This window comes from Neofelis nebulosa, chromosome 14 (genome assembly GCF_028018385.1).
Source record: "Neofelis nebulosa isolate mNeoNeb1 chromosome 14, mNeoNeb1.pri, whole genome shotgun sequence".
Classification (NCBI taxonomy): domain Eukaryota; kingdom Metazoa; phylum Chordata; class Mammalia; order Carnivora; family Felidae; genus Neofelis; species Neofelis nebulosa.
This window is the reverse complement of record NC_080795.1, coordinates 22,276,832-22,298,808: the sequence shown is the minus strand read 5'-3', so window position 1 is coordinate 22,298,808 and position 21,977 is coordinate 22,276,832.

Here is a 21,977-nt window from a genome sequence, read left to right as displayed (position 1 = left end):
TTGGTGGGGAACAAAGGCGCTCGCCAGCGCCATCTCCCCCGCCCATCCCCCAGCCCAAATCCCAAAGGGAACCTGTTCCTGCCAGGGAACTTGCTCTGCGCAAACACCCAACTCTATGCTTCGGTGGAACCAAACCTCCGGCAGATCTGACTCCCTCCTGCTGCCACAGGGCCCCTCCTGAAGTGGATCACCTAAGGAGAAGCGAGCTAAGCCTGCCCCTCCTGCCCCCGTGCACCTTGCCTACCCACCCCAGCTAATACGCCAGATCCCCAGCACCACAAGCCTGGCAGTGTGCAAGTAGCCCAGATGGGCCACGCCACCCCACGGTGAATCCCGCCCCTAGGAGAGGGGAAGAGAAGGCACACACCAGTCTGACTGTGGCCCCAGCGGTGGGCTGGGGGCAGACATCAGGTCGGACTGCGGCCCCGCCCACCAACTCCAGTTATACACCACAGCACGGGGGAAGTTCCCTGCAGGTCCTCACCACTCCAGGGACTATCCAAAATGACCAAACAGAAGAATTCCCCTCAGAAGAATCTCCAGGAAATAACAACAGCTAATGAACTGATCAAAAAGGATTTAAATAATATAACAGAAAGTGAATTTAGAATAATAGTCATAAAATTAATCGCTGGGCTTGAAAACAGTATACAGAACAGCAGAGAATCTCTTGCCACAGAGATCAAGGGACTAAGGAACAGTCACGAGGAGCTGAAAAACACTTTAAACGAAATGCAAAACAAAATGGAAACCACGACGGCTCGGATTGAAGAGGCAGAGGAGAGAATAGGTGAACTAGAAGATAAAGTTATGGAGAAAGAGGAAGCTGAAAGAAAGAGAGATAAAAAAATCCAGGAGTATGAGGGGAAAATTAGAGAACTAAGTGATACACTAAAAAGAAATAATATACGCATAATTGGTATCCCAGAGGAGGAAGAGAGAGGGAAAGGTGCTGAAGGGGTACTTGAAGAAATTATAGCTGAGAACTTCCCTGAACTGGGGAAGGAAAAAGGCATTGAAATCCAAGAGGCACAGAGAACTCCCTTCAGACGTAACTTGAATCGATCTTCTGCACGACATATCATAGTGAAACTGGCAAAATACAAGGATAAAGAGAAAATTCTGAAAGCAGCAAGGGATAAACGTGCCCTCACATATAAAGGGAGACCTATAAGACTCGTGACTGATCTCTCCTTTGAAACTTGGCAGGCCAGAAAGACTTGGCACGATATCTTCAGTGTGCTAAACAGAAAAAATATGCAGCCGAGAATCCTTTATCCAGCAAGTCTGTCATTTAGAATAGAAGGAGAGATAAAGGTCTTCCCAAACAAACAAAAACTGAAGGAATTTGTCACCACGAAACCAGCCCTACAAGAGATCCTAAGGGGGATCCTGTGAGACAAAGTACCAGAGACATCACTACAAGCATAAAACATACAGACACCACAATGACTCTAAACCCGTATCTTTCTATAATAACACTGAATGTAAATGGATTAAATGCGCCAACCAAAAGACATAGGGTATCAGAATGGATAAAAAAAACAAGACCCATCTATTTGCTGTCTACAAGAGACTCATTTTAGATCTGAGGACACCTTTAGATTGAGAGTGAGGGGATGGAGAACTATTTATCATGCTACTGGAAGCCAAAAGAAAGCTGGAGTAGCCATTCTTGCATCAGACAAACTCGACTTTAAATTAAAGGCTGTATGTAACAAGAGATGAAGAAGGGCATTAGATAATAATTACAGGGTCTATCCATCAGGAAGAGCTAACAATTATAAATGTCTATGCGCCAAATACTGGAGCCCCCAGATATATAAAACAATTACTCATAAACATAAGCAACCTTATTGATAAGAATGTGGTCATTGCAGGGGACTTTAACACCCCACTTACAGAAATGGATAGATCATCTAGACACACAGTCAATAAAGAAACAAGGGCCCTGAATGATACATTGGATCAGATGGACTTGACAGATATATTTAGAACTCTGCATCCCAAAGCAAGAGAATATACTTTCTTCTCGAGTGCACATGGAACATTCTCCAAGATAGATCATATACTGGGTCACAAAACAGCCCTTCATAAGTTTACAAGAATTGAAATTATACCATGCATACTTTCAGACCACTATGCTATGAAGCTTGAAATCAACCACAGGAAAAAGTCTGGAAAACCTCCAAAAGCATGGAGGTTAAAGAACACCCTACTAACGAATGAGTGGGTCAACCAGGCAATTAGAGAAGAAATTAAAAAATATATGGAAACAAATGAAAATGAAAATACAATAATCCAAATGCTTTGGGATGCAGCGAAGGCAGTCCTGAGAGGAAAATACATTGCAGTCCAGGCCTATCTCAAGAAACAAGAAAAATCCCAAATACAAAATCTAACAGCACACCTAAAGGAAATAGAAGCAGAACAGCAAAGGCAGCCTAAACCCAGCAGAAGAAGAGAAATAATAAAGATCAGAGCAGAAATAAACAATATAGAATCTAAAAAAACTGTAGAGCAGATCAACGAAACCAAGAGTTGGTTTTTTGAAAAAATAAACAAAATTGACAAACCTCTAGCCAGGCTTCTCAAAAAGAAAAGGGAGATGACCCAAATAGATAAAATCATGAATGAAAATGGAATTATTACAACCAATCCCTCAGAGATACAAACAATTATCAGGGAATATTATGAAAAATTATATGCCAACAAATTGGACAACCTGGAAGAAATGGACAAATTCCTAAACACCCACACTCTTCCAAAACTCAATCAGGAGGAAATAGAAAGCTTGAACAGACCCATAACCAGCGAAGAAATTGAATCGGTTATCAAAAATCTCCCAACAAATAAGAGTCCAGGACCAGATGGCTTCCCAGGGGAGTTCTACCAGACGTTTAAAGCAGAGATAATACCTATCCTCTCAAGCTATTCCAAGCAATAGAAAGGGAAGGAAAACTTCCAGACTCATTCTATGAAGCCAGTATTACTTTGATTCCTAAACCAGACAGAGACCCAGTAAAAAAAGAGAACTACAGGCCAATATCTCTGATGAATATGGATGCAAAAATTCTCAATAAGATACTAGCAAATCGAATTCAACAGCATATAAAAAGAATTATTCACCATGATCAAGTGGGATTCATTCCTGGGATGCAGGGCTGGTTCAACATTCGCAAATCGATCAACGTGATACATCACATTAACAAAAAAAAAGAGAAGAACCATATGATCCTGTCAATCGATGCAGAAAAGGCCTTTGACAAAATCCAGCACCCTTTCTTAATAAAAACCCTCGAGAAAGTCGGGATAGAAGGAACACACTTAAAGATCATAAAAGCCATTTATGAAAAGCCCACAGCTAACATCATCCTCAACGGGGAAAAACTGAGAGCTTTTTCCCTGAGATCAGGAACATGGCAGGGATGCCCTCTCACCGCTGTTGTTTAATATAGTGCTGGAAGTTCTAGCATCAGCAATCAGACAACAAAAGGAAATCAAAGGCATCAAAATTGGCAAAGATGAAGTCAAGCTTTCGCTTTTTGCAGATGACATGATATTATACATGGAAAATCCGATAGACTCCACCAAAAGTCTGCTAGAACTGATACATGAATTCAGCAAAGTTGCAGGATACAAAATCAATGTACAGAAATCAGTTGCATTCTTATACACTAACAATGAAGCAACAGAAAGACAAATAAGGAAACTGATCCCATTCACAATTGCACCAAGAAGCATAAAATACCTAGGAATAAATCTAACCAAAGATGTAAAAGCTCTGTATGCTGAAAACTATAGAAAGCTTATGCAGGTAATTGAAGAAGATATAAAGAAATGGAAAGACATTCCCTGCTCATGGATTGGAAGAATAAATATTGTCAAAATGTCAATACTACCCAAAGCTATCTACACATTCAATGCAATCCCAATCAAAATTGCACCAGCATTCTTCTCGAAACTAGAACAAGCAATCCTAAAATTCATATGGAACCACAAAAGGCCCTGAATGGCCAAAGTAATTTTGAAGAAGAAGACCAAAGCAGGAGGCATCACAATCCCAGACTTTAGCCTCTACTACAAAGCTGTCATCATCAAGACAGCATGGTATTGGCACAAAAACAGACACATAGACCAATGGAATAGAATAGAAACCCCAGAACTAGACCCACAAACGTATGGCCAACTCATCTTTGACAAAGCAGGAAAGAACATCCAATGGAAAAAAGACAGTCTCTTTAACAAATGGTGCTGGGAGAACTGGACAGCAACATGCAGAAGGTTGAAACTAGACCACTTTCTCACACCCTTCACAAAAATAAACTCAAAATGGATAAAGGACCTGAATGAGAGACAGGAAACCATCAAAACCTTAGAGGAAAAAGCAGGAAAAGACCTCTCTAACCTCAGCCGTAGCAATCTCTTACTCGGCACATCCCCAAAGGCAAGGGAATTAAAAGCAAAAGTGAATTACTGGGACCTTATGAAGATAAAAAGCTTCTGCACAGCAAAGGAAACAACCAACAAAACTAAAAGGCAACCAACGGAATGGGAAAAGATATTTGCAAATGACACATCGGACAAAGGGCTAGTATCCAAAATCTATAAAGAGCTCATCAAACTCCACACCCGAAAAACAAATAACCCAGTGAAGAAATGGGCAGAAAACATGAATAGACACTTCTCTAAAGAAGACATCCAGATGGCCAACAGGCACATGAAAAGATGTTCAATGTCGCTCCTTATCAGGGAAATACAAATCAAAACCACACTCAGATACCACCTCACGCCAGTCAGAGTGGCCAAAATGAAGAAATCAGGAGACTATAGATGCTGGAGAGGATGTGGAGAAACGGGAACCCTCTTGCACTGTCGGTGGGAATGCAAATTGGTGCAGCCGCTCTGGAAAGCAGTGTGGAGGTTCCTCAGAAAATTAAAAATAGACCTACCCTATGACCCAGCAATAGCACTGCTAGGAATTTATCCAAGGGATACAGGAGTACTGATGCATAGGGGCACTTGTACCCCAATGTTTATAGCAGCACTGTCAACAATAGCCAAATTATGGAAAGAGCCTAAATGTCCATCAACTGATGAATGGATAAAGAAATTGTGGTTTATATACACAATGGAATACTACGTGGCAATGAGAAAAAATGAAATCTGGCCCTTTGTAGCAACGTGGATGGAACTGGAGAGTGTGATGCTAAGTGAAATAAGCCATACAGAGAAAGACAGATACCATATGGTTTCACTCTTATGTGGATCCTGAGAAATGTAACAGAAACCCATGGGGGAGGGGAAGGAAAAAAAAAAAAAAAAAAGAGGTTAGAGTGGGAGAGAGCCAAAGCATAAGAGACTGTTAAAAACTGAGAACAAACTGAGGGTTGATGGGGGGTGGGAGGGAGGGCAGGGTGGGTGATGGGTATTGAGGAGGGCACCTTTTGGGATGAAGGGCAGAAGGGATGAAAACCAATTTGACAGTAAATTTCATATGTTAAAAAAAATAATAAAAAAAATAAATAAAAAAATAAAATAAAATGATGCAAACCCTACTAAAGGGGAAAATTTACAAACATTTATGGTGTGTGTGTTTGTGTGTGTGTGTGTGTTATGTTTGTGCGTGTGTATGTATTCTGGAAGAATATACATTAATAAGCTAAAGAAATTATCTGTAAGATTTTGAGGGGCAGGTTTTGTTTTATTTGGTATAACCTGATTCTACCAAAAGATAGGTGAATATTACTCTTATTTAAATATCAGCACCATGAGGATACTACATTTTTTTTTTTAATTTTTTTTTCAACGTTTTTTATTTATTTTTGGGACAGAGAGAGACAAAGCATGAACGGGGGAGGGGCAGAGAGAGAGGGAGACACAGAATCGGAAACAGGCTCCAGGCTCCGAGCCATCAGCCCAGAGCCCGACGCGGGGCTCGAACTCACTGACCGCGAGATCGTGACCTGGCTGAAGTCAGACGCTTAACCGACTGCGCCACCCAGGCGCCCCGAGGATACTACATTTTTAATAACACACCAAATGTATACATGGATTGAGACTATACTTTCTTTTTAAATGGGGGCTAATACTACACTGGGGCTTATTGTCATACAAGAAAGCAATCATTGAAGAATAAGTGGAATTTACCACATTCTTAGACCTAATATGCCTTCTTCTGCCCTTCTAAAGGAAAATGTAGGAAAGCTGGGATAGTTTAGAGCAACTCTCAGAATCTTAGCAGCTGCAGAAATCCTACACTTGCACGTTGCAGTGAAGGCTTGAAAAATAAATGAGCTGTCTGTGTGTTCTTCATTGAGAAGATAAGTACTATCTCATTGATTCTTTTGAATTTAGTTGAGACAGATTTGGCTGTCCTTTGAAGATTTAAAGTAAGAGATAAGCTCTGAGTGACTGTATTTGTATTTTTTTAAGCAGTTCTTGGACAGAGCATGAACTTTTTGAAAAATGCCAGATGCTTAAACACAACATTTTCTGCCATTTAATAGTATGAATGTAAGTATTGTGTTTGAGTCCATCCTTAGTGATCCTTCCAGACATCATGAGTCTGGAATTTAGTTTCTTAGAAATCTAAGAGGCTTAGGATGAGGGTTTTCTGGGGCCAGTGAACTGCAAATTTCAAAACTACGCTTCTTAGGATCTAAAATGTAACTGTGTTATTCTGAGACATGACGAAACAAGGACTGGATTTCTGGTTAGATCTCAGTCCTACATCTGTTACGTATTTGCACTGTATAATAATACCAGGTAAGTTTTACCAAGACGTTCCTACGTGGTAGGCACTGAGCTAACTTCTTTACAGGTATGTATGTATGTATGTATGTATGTATATATATACACGTGTATATATATATATGTATATATATATATACGTGTATATATATACGTGTATATATATACGTGTATATATATACGTATATATATATACGTGTATATATACATATAATTACATATATATATACATATAATACATATATATATATAGCGTGTGTGTGTGTGTATATATATGTGTATATGTATGTATGTGTGTGTGTGTATGTATATATATATATATATACATACACACACACACAGGTATATACAGTATCCATAATAGTTCTTTGAGTACCATCATTATAAGTCTATTTAATAAAGGAGTAACTGAACTAGAGAATTTAAATTATTTGTCTAAGATCACACTGTCAGAATTGGAATGTGACTGAGGCAGGGTGACCTTAAAATTTTAGGCTATGTTCCCTCTACCTCACTCCACACTGATACTACCTTTCTGTCTGCTGCACTAGGTTGTCTCAAGGTCATGTGGGAAAATACTACATGAAATATTTTTACTTTTCAGGATGGAAATCTGGTTAACGTAAATGTGGGAGCTGCCAAACACAATCTATGTAAAGAGAAGAAAAGAATCTGATGCTGGCCCTGAAGGGGGATGGAGGTAGGACATACACCTTTTGTTTTTCCAACAGGTACATTGGTGCTGATCCCCACCCCCACCCCCCCTCCCCCTGCCAACTCACTAGTTGTCTGCATGATATTTTCCTGAGATTTGACCTGACAAGGCTGGGTACATTTGGGATGAGGCATGTTGCCATGGACTAGGATAAAGGCTTTCAGACTTACATACAGAAGGTACCTGTGTGAATCATGATCCACCCAAAAGGACTGAATATTGTGAACATGTCACCAGCATGGTGGCTCAGAAAGCTTCTGGAACTCTTAGCATAATCTGGGGTTTGGATAAATAGGAAATGGAATAATCTCCAATAACAGAGCAAGTGCAGTCACATGTGAAAAGAGCTCTCTTTGCAAATACAAGGGCATTATTCTCAGTCCCATTAGAAGCCAAAAGTGGATATAATGATGTAACATGTCCCTCATGGCCAGGCAAGGACCATGGCTGTCAGAAGCCAAGATCACAACTACAATAAGCAAAATTAAATTAGTTACCCATAGTCTTTTCTAAAAATTTTCCACGTGGACCCAGGACTCAACAAAGCAATTGGGTTTAGATTGTGGTAGATACCCTAACAATGCCTTTGTTCCCTTCTGAGAATAAAGTCTGAGCTGATAGTACATTCAACAGAGACATACTTCTAATACGGTCATGATTTCTCAAAATGACAAAAGAGTAATGCTGCCATATTTCTTGCTCTTCCTGGTAATTGGCACTCGTGAACTTGTAAAACCTTCTTTGCAATATCAAGTAGGAATATTAATCATTACTAGGGTCTGTAGCCTTAAAATGATCATTTCTCACTACTAATTAGGGCCATGCTTTAATGTTTTGTTCTAAATAAACTATATTATGGTAATAAATGTAAAATCAGAACTTTTTAAAAGCACCCTAGCATTATGTATTCAGTAAAATTATATCAAGAATTTAACACAGTAATTACCAAAAAGCATTTAGTATTAAAAATGAATAGATGTAATGAGTGAAAACTGATAGACACTTATGAGAAGGGATAGAAACTCAAATACAAGCACATTTTCCTTAAAACATATTACAGAAATGAAAGAATGTTTTTTCTCAATAACTCTAACCTTCAGGTTGTTTGATTACCAGCAAATTTTCAGTTTATGGAATTGAATATATATGTTAATTATGACACATATTCATTATTTTACTTCATATAACATATATTATTATGTCATATATATTATTTGAAGTTAAATATTGTCAACGTGCATTTTACACGTTTGGTTCTATTTATTAATATAATCTTTTTCAATGAAAAAATAACGAAACCCTGTTTCAACAACACAGACATGTTTTAGAACACAAGAACCAGTGATTTTGACTGGAATTTAAAATACAGAAATGAAAAATTTGAGACAACTACTTTTTACTCCCCCTACCACCTCTTCTACTTTAAGTATAACCAAACCAGACCCAAGTAGGTTTTAGAGTTTGTCATATTTCATATTTGATTTAGCTAATCACATTGCTCATAGAGATAATCACTCATGGGAAAGGAGATGGAAATTCAGTCTTTTAAATCAATCTAACTGGCATGAAAGCAATTTAATTGGATTCTCTGCTCCTGCTATCAAATGAGTCCCCCAACTGCCCCAGCTGTTGATCAGTTCACCTGACACTGTGTTGACAGAGCTGTTAGCAGCATTAAAGAAGCACATCTTCATGAGCTTTAAGTTAGCTGTGACTCCTCCAATCATATTCCTTTCCACCACGTAAGAAAGTGAGGGCAATAGAAAAGTAACCTCTCCCAACAACAGCAACAGAGTCAAAACCACATGTTTCCTGTGGTTAATGCTAGTTGGAGCATGGAGATGAAATCTCACCTGCATTCAATAATCACTACTTGTATCTACCTCTCAAACGAGCCCCTGATATAGTTTGGGGTGTGCATCACTGGTACCTGGGCGAGTGGGTAGCTAGTCGTAGCACACACAGAGAGGAGTGTGTCATCCTCTCATACTGAAATTTTGAAATTACTCAATACAGTAATTGTGACAACTGCCTTTGATAATAATTGACACAAAAGAAATCTAGTGTAAGGCCCATCATATTCTCTGTCACAGATTTCATTAATTAAAAAACATTCCTAATTCTTACATTCCCATGATAAATCTTGAAAGTTCATCATTTTGCACAAAGTTTATTTGAAAATTTGATGGGCGCCATATAGGATATCATGAAATTATTGTTTGGAGAAGAACGTGTGTCTGTATAATACATCAAATGAAATTTACCTATTAAGAACTACAAGCTCAAGAGAGTTTCCAGGCACAAGACTTTCAATGTAAGGTTATTGGCTTATGTAATTTTGTATATTGCCTATGGCAATTACCAATAGTTGTAGAACTGGAAACTAAAACACACACACACACACACACACACACACACACACACACACACACATACACACACACACACACACTAAAATCCAAGTGGATAAATTGAATTAGTCAAAATGTGAATGCCCAAGAAGGAAAAAACACTTTGCTCTCTCTTTACAAACTCTCCAGTTTACTCCCTGAGGCATGAGATTTGAGTGCCCATAGATAATATTATTGTTTGGCTTGCATAACTATAAAGTACTCCTGGCGTTCCCATTTGAAAAATGTGGCTGTTGACATTTAAATGACTCCGTTAAGATTTGACCGGAAAATTACAGTCCACTCCGTACACTTTATTACCAGAGGAACGTGGCCAGATTAGAGGGAATTTGGAAAAGAGTAACACAAATGATCAAAGAGAAAAATAGGAAGAGGAACATTTAAATTGTACTATTAGAGTAAAAGATGAGGAAACAGATCTAGAGATCCTGTGTCTAAAGAATGATGACATCAGTATGAATGGAGATAACATTGAGATTATAATCAGTGACTTAGGTACAATAAAAGAATGAGGTTAAAGATAAACATACCTTCTATTTTTGTTTTAATTTTTTTAATGTTTTTATTTATTTTTGAGACAGAGACCGAGTATGAGCAGGGGAGGGGAAGAGAGAGAGAGAGAGACACAGAATCCAAAGCAGGCTCCAGGCTCTGAGCTGTCAGCACAGAGCCCCATATATGGGGCTCGAACAGCCCACAAACTGTAAGATCATGACCTGAGCTGAAGTCGGACGCTTAACCGAGTGAGCCACCCAGGTGCCCCTACATACCTTCTATTTTTAAAACATTTTATGGGGTGCCTGGGTGACTCACTCAGGGAAGCATCTGACTCTTGATTTTGGCTCAGGTCAAAACCTCACGTTTTGTGAGATGGAGCCCCGTGTTGGGCTCTGCGCTGACAGCTCTCTGCACTTCCCTCATGCTCTCTCTCTCTCAAAAGTAAACTTTAAAAAAATAAATAAAACATCATTTTACAGGATACAGAAAGTTTTTCTCAAAGTATTAAGTATAGTAAGCCCCTCTTTAAAACAAAACAAAGTGAAATAAAACAAAAAAAGATACGTAGACTTAAAGAATATAACTTGTTCATGATAAAGAGCTACTTTTCTCACATTCTTAAGAAAAAAAAGTTCATTAGATCTTTTTTCCTAATAATACTTGCTAATGTAATGAGCACGTAAGAACTGTAATACTTTCTTTGATCATTTAAATAATAAGGCATATTACCTATCCTGGGGACCCATTTTGTGTTGAAAATATAGTTATATGAAGTAATGAACATTGACTTTATTAAATATTTGGACTGCCTGTTCCATTGCTATACCCCGAAGTTATTTATGATTTAGAGATTTGAAATTCTAATAAGTCTTCTGTCCAAATGAAAACTTACTTGACTATCTCAAAGTAAATGATTTCTATACAAAGTCATGCATTTTTTCCTTAAGAAATGTGTGGATTTTGCAAAGTTTTCAGTGTTCCTATTGGATATTCCTTCCCTATTTCCTTCCCACTATCACACTGTATGAATAATTTTATATACATCACAGCCTGACTAGTGGTTTTAGTAGCTAAAAAATGTGTAATAATTTGGGTTATTACAAGTTGGGTTACCCCTTAGAAAATTGCATGGAAATGATGAAATTAGGAAAGCCAGCAAGGTTGGCCATGCCCACCTTCCTGATGCTTCTACCTTTTCCTACTGTGGTGACCAGTACTGTTCCTAAGACTTTTGTCCATATGTAGATGACATCTAAAGCCACATTTTCTCATCCTTTATCATTGCAATTAGTGTTACATCTCTAATTGTGTATTGGACTTTCTCACTTGGATATACTGTCATGACTTCAAATTAATTCATCTGACATATTTCCTCCCCTTGATCACCATGCCTGCAAAATGGTACTACTATTCTTTCCATTGTCTGCATCAAAGCTTTGGCAGCCATCTTAACTCATTGCTTGCTCCCTCCTTACCAAGTACTATGATTCAGCTGCTTACCAAGTACTATGAATTTTCTTTCATAATGGCTTCTGACCTAGTCTTGTACGTGTGCACAGACACATTGCCTCATACTCTGTCCCATTTCCAGTGTTCCCTCCAGTATGAACACTTTCCCACTCTCACCTTCCTCAAACACTAATATCAACCTGGGTTCCAAAATCATTCCCTGCTGCCTGTAAAATAAATGTCCAACCCTTTAGTCTGACGTTCAAACCTCTCCATAATTTGACTCATTCCCCGCACACATTCCATTAGTCACTTTCCCTCAGAGATTCAGCCTTTCCCAGTTCACTCTTCCAACCACACCATGTTCTTATCTTGAAATACCCTCTCCTTCCTTCTCCATCAATCAGAAGTCTGGAAAAATCCCACTTACTCCCTGAAGCCTCGTTGAAGAGCTTTTGTTCTCTCCTAAGCTATACCACATTATCTGCAACTCATTTTTCCTAGAAAATGGTAGCATTTAGAACAGATATACTCTAACCTATCAGATATTACACTGGATTTCTAATGTAACATATGTATTAAGTGGTATCTCATAATACTTTTCAAGGAGAGTTTCACTGGACATCTGCTTCTCTAATTAGGTGATAAACAAGAGAACTTTGGTAAAGAAAAAATTAAAAATCACTAGCTCTGAAATTACAATAATCTATGAAGTTCAAAACATGTCATGAGGATGGGGAAGTTACTGAGTATCTCTAAGTTTCAGGTTTCTTGTTTGCAAAAAGGAAGAGAATACACCTATCTTAAAATGTTGTATTAAAGGTTAATTAAGATAACATATGGACAGATAACAACCCCAGAATGCTCTCAATAACTGTGAGTTCTTTTCCCTTTGTGTCTCCAAGTAGCTTATAGTGGGGACTTGGTCAGAGTTAACGGATAACAAAATTTTTTAACAATTTAAATTTTTAACATTTCTTAGAAAAGAAGTTGCTCAGTCTCACTAGACCAAAAGTACATCCAAGAGAATAGAGAGTAGTAAGGTTGACAAGGGAAGTTGGCACAAGACTGAGGAAGATGTGAACTGTCAGGCTACGAGCGGTTTTTCTCACCTAATCTGATATATGACATGCTGCAACACTTGACCTGACAGGCAAGTTCTCCTTTTAACTTGTCCCCATCGTAATATGTGAGAAGTAACCGAGGGAAAGAAGAGTAGTTGCTAGATATTTGCGAGAGCATGGACTTGGTGTCAGAAAGCTAGGCTAACTTCCTGGCTTTGAAAATCAATAGCTGTGTGACATTAGGCAAATCCCTTTACTCTCTGAGCTTCTGTTTTCTCATCTGTAAAATAAGACTAATAATTTTCTTCTTGTGGAATTTCTTTGAAGATCAAATGTGATTAAATATATAAAATATAATTCATAAGATATGAGGTACCACATGAATGTAAAATATTAAAAGTGACATATGTGTCCTATTTCTTAAATTATAGTATTCTTTAGATTTGGTGAAATATACTATATGGTTTATAACGCCAGACACACACAAAAATAAGATGTGGGTCTACGTTTATGGTGGGATGGGAGTTAAACAACTGAGTAATGGAGTGAATTCCCATTTCAGAGGAGGGCTAATGGTAGAAAAAATACATATATAAATAACAGTACCAAATGCAGTGATCCCTATAAGATGAGCACATTTAACTGTCATTTGTCCTTTTTTCTTTCCCTGTTCTCAGTGCTGACAGATTGCAAAAGCAGGCGGAAATCCCATAAAACAAAATAATGTAATTTGACTGTTTGCTAAATGTGTAAGACAACATCGACCACTAGAAAAAAAGTAATAGCATTACATCAAATGAAACTAAATCCAACAGAATGTTGCCAAAAAAAAAACATGCATTTTGCTTGGAGCCCAAAGGATGAACAGGGAATGGTAGTGAGGAAGCCCCCATTTGGAGACACTGCTGTTTCTGCATTCAGGCACGGGAACAGTGGACAGCAGCATCTTAGCTGGCCATGCTGCTGGGGTGTTAGATGCAATGGTAATCAGGCCCCAAACGTTGTATGGTTTTATGAAGCAAAGATAATTCAATTCAAATTCAGAAATCAACAATTTGAAAATACCCACAAACTGTAAACAGAATTAAGGAACAAGTAATAATCAGTAAAATGGTTTATGTTCCTTGGTATCATTTAGGGGTATTCATCATTGACTTTCTGGTTGCAGAAAAGAAGATTATGTTTCTTTGGTAACACTAAGTAATACAAAAGCGTGTTATATAAAGAAATAAGCTTATAAATGTCTGGATTATAATGTCTCTTATGCATATAGGATATTTAGAGGATAGCCCAGCTAAGTTAATATCACTAGCCTTCCTTTTACTGAAAATGAACTCAGAGCATAAGGATATGAAAAAAGCTTACTTAAAAGTCTAGCTTTAATTATACACTTTAATTATTTTTGGTTTGTATTTAAGCCCTCAGGCTTGACAGTCTTCCCATTTAAGGTAAGAAAAAAATGAAAAATTGAAATACATAGGGCTTTTAATTAAATGTCTAGTATCAAAAGATATTGTGCAGTCTCTCTTGATAAAATCAACCCCAACAGTGCTTTTGTCTTTACAGTCAATCATTAGTTTCATGCTATTTTTTAGATTAAGATGTAGATAGATAGATATAGAAAGAAAGAATAGATAGATATTAGAATATATATATATATATATCTTTATCTATCTAGATCTAGATCTATAGTGCATGTTTAGGCAGTAGGACTTCATTATTTCTTTTTATAAAAGTTTTTTTTTTAAGTTTATTTATTTAGAGAGAGAAAGAGAGAGAGCATGTGTGTGCACAAGCAGGGTAGGGGCAGAGAGAGAGAGGGAGAGAGAGAATTCCATGCAGGTTCCGTACTATCGGTGGGGAGCCCGAGATGGGGCTTGACCTCACAAACTGTTGAGATTATGACCTGAACCAAAATCAAGAGTCAAGACGCTACATATTATTTTTTTCCATGGTTAAATATACCTAATGTACAATTTATGATTTTAACCATTTTTAAGTGTACAGTTGAGTGGTGTTAAAATACATTCATTTGTTGTGCAATCATCACTATTTTCCATCCCCAGAACTTTTTCATCATCCCAAACTGAAACTCTATACACATTTAGCAATAAAGACTCCTGACTCCCTTCCCTCAGACCCTGGTAACTACTATTCTGCTTTCTACCTCTATGAATTTGACTATTGTAGGGATCTCATCCAAGATGAATCATACAATATTTGACCTTTTGTGTCTGGTTTAATTCACTTGTTTTCAAGTTCCATCCATGTTGTAGTATGTATCAAAATTTCATTTCTTTTGAAGGCTGACTAATGTTCCACTGTATGTGTATATAACATTTTGTTTATCCATTCATCTGTCAATGGATGTTTGGATTATTTCTACCTTTTGGCTATTGTGAATAATGCTGCTATGAACATTGGTGTACAAGTGTCTGTTTGAGTCCCTGATTTAAATTCTTTTAGATAATACCCAGAAATGGAATTTCTGGTAATTATATGTTTATTTTTCTTTTTAAGGAACTGCTATACTGTTCTCCACAGCAGCTGCACTATTTTACATTCCCACCAGCAACACACAAGGGTTCCAATTTCTCCACGTCCTTACCAATACGTGTTATTTTTTGTTTGCTTTGTTATAATAGCCATCCGCGGGTATGATGTATTATCACATTGTGGTTTTCATTTTCATTTCCCTAATGCTCAGTGATGTTGAGCATCTCTTCACATGCTTATTGACCATTTGTGTATCTTCCTTGAAAGAAGTGTGTATTCAAGTTCTTTGCCTATTTTTTTCCCATCTTGAAATTTAAGGTTTTATTGTAAATCTTTGGTTTTGTCTCTGTTTTTCTTTTCTTTGCCTATTTTTTAATTGGGCTGTTTTTGTTGTTGAGTTTAGGAGTTCTTTATATATTCTGGATGTTAACACCTTATCAGATGATTTGTAAATCTTTTCTTCCATTCTGGATTGCCTTTTGATCTGTTGGTAGGGCCCTATAATGTTCTAAATCTTTTGACTTTGATAAAGTTTATCTACTTCTTTTTATTGCCTGTGTTTCTGGTGTCTTTCCTAGTCCAACATGATGAAGCTTTCCTTGTATGTTTATTCCTAAAAATTTAATAGTTTTAACTCTTATGTTTAGGTGTTTGATCCATTTTGGTCCATTAATGTTTGCATGTGATATAAGGTAAGGGTCCAACTTCATTTTCTTTTTTTTTTTTTTAATTTTTTTTTTTTTAACGTTTATTTATTTTTGAGACAGAGAGAGACAGAGCATGAATGGGGGAGGGTCAGAGAGAGGGAGACACAGAATCCGAAACAGGCTCCGGGCTCTGAGCTGTCAGCACAGGGGCCCGATGCGGGGCTCGAACTCACGGACCGCGAGATCGTGACCTGAGCCGAAGTCGGCGCTCAACCGACTGAGCCACCCAGGCGCCCCCCAACTTCATTTTCAATATGTGATATCCAGTTTTCCTAGCACTAGTGGTTAAAATGACTGTCCTTACTCCATTGAATGATCTTGACATCCTTGTTAAAAATCATTTAACCATGTATGTGAAAGTTTGTTTGGGGCTCTCTCCTTTATTCCATTGGTCTGTCTGTTTCTTTGATGCTCACCATTTTTAAACAGTTATTTAAAGACGTGTTGCAACTAAACCAAGAAAAAAGACAAGATAGGCTTTAGGGGATAGAGGTGCCAAACCAGAAGATCAATGGTGTATAATCCCCCAAACTGGGTTTTACTGAGACTTAAGGAGTAACCAGTCCAGGTACGAGCAAGGGACCAAGGTTTCCCAATCCAGACTTAGGGAAAGAAGGAGATATAATGGATTAGATAGAATGAAAGTTTTCATAACCGTAGGAATATAGCAGACATGTGGCAGAACAGAGGAAGGAGAATCCATTTGAACCTGATTATAGGAGTGTTTCCTTTGAATGGTACAGTGCTCATGACATTGAATTTGTAGACGAAATGTAATCCAATTACACAACTTGGCTCTACAGGAAACAAAATTTACATATTCATGATACCGTAAACTTTAAATTGTTCATTGAACTTCCAGTTAAAAAAATTAACCCACAGACAAATCAGGAACTTAATTGCATTACAAGAAAGAATGTAAAGGTTATCCATCTTGATAATATAAAAGGTATGAAATAAGGAGATGGGTTAGAAGAGATGGATAGTAGAAAAGTGGTGGATCAATATCTTGATCCTTTATAGTGGAGGTGAAGAGGTGCTGGCTGTGGTTGTTGGGCTAGGAAGTGGAGATTTAACAAGCCGTTTAAAATTGCAAAGGTATCAATTAGAAGAAGTGTAAATAGTGAAAAATGATGGGGAAGTAAAGAAAAAGGGAAGGTGAAGTTGGGAGATATGTATGAGGTAAACCTTCATTTATCAGTAGGAAGTCAGTAGGTACTGTCTAAAATGTTGTAAAAACACAAAGACTAATGAGCAATGAGCATTAGTGAACAAGAGATTGTTGAGGCATCATAAAGGAACTAGAAACAAACATTTTTATAGGGTTACTTCTAAAGAGCAAACTAGTGGGTTGGAAAGATGAAGCAGCAGACTCTTCAATCTGTTGGACTTTTCAACCACATGCATATCTTGTTTTGACATTTGTAAAGTAAAATACAAAGTGCAATGCCAAATAAAGGAAATTGTGATATCATGGGGTGCCTTGGTGGCTCAGCCGGTTAAGCGTCCAACTTTGGCTGAGGTCATGATCTCACTGTTTGTGGGTTCAAGCCCCGCATCAGGCTCTGTGCTGACAGCTCAGAGTCTGAGCCCGCTTCAGATACTGTGTCTCCCTCTCTCTGCCCCTCCCTTGTTCACATTCTATCTCTCAAAAGGAAATAAATGTTAAAAAAATTTTTTTAAAGAAAAATTGTGATATCGGATTAGAATTCAGAAATCAGAATAATATGGAGTACTGATTTGATTACAAAATATTACTCAATTTACTAAGGATTCAGTGATGGACATCTTTTAAATAGGGAGGGTGCCATCTGCATTTCATCGTTATTCCTAGATCATAAACTGCCTCATAAAGAAGGTCTTCAAGTGAAAATGAGAGAAGTAGAGCTATTAAATATTCATCTTAAAGTGTGTCTGAAATGAAAATGTAAATCATTTGCTTAAATGATTTTCCTTAAAAATTCAATTCATAAATAACTTATTTGTTAAGAACTCAATTCATAAATAACTTGTTTGTAAAGTGAAGGCAATTAAAAATGCTTAGATTGTGTCTCAGCCTATAAACATAGCAAAGTTTCACTGATGCAGAACTCGAGAATCTATCTTGGAAAACACATGAGAATCAGGATGTAAATTTATAAATTTCTTAAAAGACAAACTATTAGTATCCAAAACATATAAAGAACTTATAAAACTTAATACCCCCAAAATGAATAATCTATTAAAATAGATTATATCCCAAGTAGATAATAGATAAAATAGATAATACCCCCAAAATCTAATAATCTATTAAAAGTAGGCAAAAGACAGGAATAGACATTTTTCCAAAGAAGATATACAGATGGCCAACAGATATATGAAAAGGTCCTCAACACCAGTTTTAACAAGGGAAATGCAAATCAAAACTATAATGGATATCACTCAATATGGCTACTATCAACAACACAAGAAACAACAGGTGTTAGCAAGGATGTGGAGAAAGGGGAACCCTCTTGCAGTGTTGATGCGAATGCAAACTGGTGCAGCCACTCAGGAAAACAATATGGAGCTTCCTCAAAAAGTTAAACATAGAACTATCCTACGATCCATCAATCACACTACTGGGTATTTACCCAAAGATACAAAAATAGTGATTTGAAGGGATACATGCATCCTGACATTTATAGAAGCATTATCTACAATAGCTAAATCATGGAAACAGACCAAGTGTTCACCGACTGATGAATGGATAAAGATGTTATCTATATCTATATCTATCTATATCTATTAAAAATAATAGGTAATTCTCAAAGAAAACACAAAGTCCAGTGAACATAAGAAAGCTGTTAGGGAAATGCAAAATTAAACCCCAGTAGTTTAGAATGCCAAAGATGGAAAAAATTAATAACTTCTGGGCTGGCCAGGATACATGGAACTGACATTCTCAAACACAGTTGGTGGGACTATAAAATATTACAGCTGTTATTTCAACCAATTTGGTAATAGTTATTAAAATCTAAAATGTATATATTCTTTGACCCCAAACTTTAAGTTCTGGGAACTGACAAAATAAGTACAGCAATTTAGGGACACCTGGGTGGCTCAGTTGGTTAAGCATCTGACTGTTGATTTTGGCTCAGGTCATGATATCATGGTCCATGAAATTCAACCCTGCATCGTGCTGACAGCACGAAGCCTGCTTGGGATTCTGTCTTCCTCTCCCTCTTTCTCTCTCTGCCCTTCCCCCATTTGCTCTCTGTCTCAAACTAAATAAGTAAACATTAAAAAATAAAATAAAGAGTGCAGCAATTTATTAGCGAATTATTTTAGTATCAATTTCTCTCCAAAGAAATAATAAACAATAAACGAAAACAGTCCTAGACATCTAATTGATGCGGGAATCAGTGGGTAAAATATGGCCTTTTGTAGCAATGTGGATGGGACTGGAGAGTGTTATGCTAAGTGAAATAAGTCATACAGAGAAAGACAGGTATCATATGTTTTCACTCTTACGTGGACCCTGAGAAACTTAACAGAAGATCATGGTGGAGGGTAAGGGAAAAAAAAAAAGGTTAGAGAGGGAGGGAGCCAAAACATAGGAGACTCTTAAAAACTGAGAACAATCTGAGGGTTGATGGGGGGTGGGAGGAAGGGGAGGGTGGGTGATGGGTATTGAGGAGGGCACCTGTTGGGATGAGCACTGGGTGTTGTATGGAAACCAATTTGACAATAAATTTCAAATAAATAAATAAATAAATAAATAAATAAATAAATAAATAAATAAATAAATAAAACCCCAGCTTCTAGACCCTCCTTCTATCTCTGATTCCACATTCCTCAGGATGCTGCTGCTCTGGCTAGTGAGTTCAGAGCTCTACTCTTAATTTCCCCTTTTGTTTCAGCACAGGACCTTTCCTCTTTTTTTAATTTATTTATTTATTTATTTATTTATTTATTTATAGCTTAATTGTGTATCTTTTCAAATGTGTTTCTATTTCTATTTCTATTATTTCTATGAATTTATAATTATGAAATTTTCTTTGTTAGTCTGCAATAGGGCCAAAGTGAGTTTTCCCTTAGAGTTTGAAATGTTACAGTGAAATTAGAGTTGTAACTCAAAGGATAAATTAAAACGTAAGCTTGACAAAATAGGAGTATTTCATATAGAATAATATCCCTTCAAAACTGATAGTTTTAGAAGTTTTGAATCTTGAGGTACCACTCCCTTAGCTCTCTGGAAGATTCAGTTATTCACAATAATGTACTCCTTCAGGGCTGTAGACACTTAGCATTTACCATCCACCTATTTTAGAAATTCATATGTAACCCTTTATGATATAATGTCTGTGTCATCTAGATCTAAAACATGTAGGAATTTATTTTATGACAGAGATAGCATCTCAGTAAGGATAGAATTATATGACAAAGATTATTCATTTCCAATGCTTGGGTAAAACCTAAAAAGTAGGCTCTTTGTAGCCATAGGCTGGTCCCACTGATCCTCTGATGGCAGGTCCCAAAATGCAGACATATCCACCCAAGAGAGACCATGCAGCCTCAGTAGGACTGTCGTGCATTATCGTCAAAAACAGCAGTAATATGAGAACAGCTTGTCTTGAATGCTCATGTGTCCGATGCTACTCAATGTGTTTGACCAAATATATGGTATCTCGCGATTCTCTCACCAGGTGAAGTAGGCACTATTATTATCCCATCTGACAGAGGGAGGATTGGAGCGTAGAGAGCTCCAGTAGCTCACTTAATCATAAATAGTAGGGCTGGGCTATAAGCTCAGGTAGTCATAAACCAGATCCTAAACTCTCTTCACCTCACCTGATAGCAGGAAGCACAAAAACCAACGACCCTCAGCAACTTTGCCATTTTGCCTCAATTTTTCCTTAGCAGGGTCATTCTGTTCCTAAGCTTCTCTTGCCCCATCCTCATATAGAAGCACAGAATGAATAGTTTTTCTAAGCATCCCTCTTTCCTCAGCATTTAGTATGGTCATGCTTCCTGATTGAACATCTACTTATCCTTCAAGTCCAGCTGCATCAGATCTCTTTGGTTAAGCCTTCCCCGATTTCAGGTGCAGTTTGTTACAGTGCACTGACTTGCTTGTTCACCCATCTGTGTCCCTTAGTACACAGAGAATGAGCTGCATGTGGCCAGGGATTGTGAAAAGTCCAGCATCCCTGGGAAAGATGTGAATGAATGTTTGGCCGTTTGTCACTGGGATGTTAAGAGAAGCAATCAGCAACTACACTTGGCAGTTGTTGTCTAAATAAAGTGGTTTAATGTTTTCTCTACATCTTTCCCTCTGAGCTTTATAGAAATGCAGAAGCCAACAGGCCTACAGTTGTGTCACCACTTTGACTGTAGACATTTTTATATTCTTTTGAAATGAGAGATGGAGAATAAAAATAAATGGCTCAGGATCTGAAAACAAGGTCAAACCAATAAAGCCAGAATGTATATAATTGCTTATCTACTTTTACTTATTAGTATTTATTCTATATACAAACATATATGGATATAAATATATATGTTTATATTATTATGGTCCCTACACGTGTTTGGGTGAGGAACATAAATGTAAGGGAGGGCTAATCATTCCCACACTCCTTTATCTAACACACATTAAATGTCCACCATATGCCAGTCCATACCCTACATTTGTGTTGGTATTTTTATATCAGGTACTTAAAGATTTTTTAAAAAATTAACTGAAGTCAAAAGTTCATTCAAATTTCCTTAGCTTTCACGTAACGTCCCTTTTCTGTTCCAGGATTCCACTAAGGACGCCATATTACTTTTAGCTGTCATATCCTCTTACATTCCTTCAGGCTGTGACAGTTTCTCAGACTTCCCTTATTGAAAAAAAAAAAAGTTTATTTATTTATTTTGA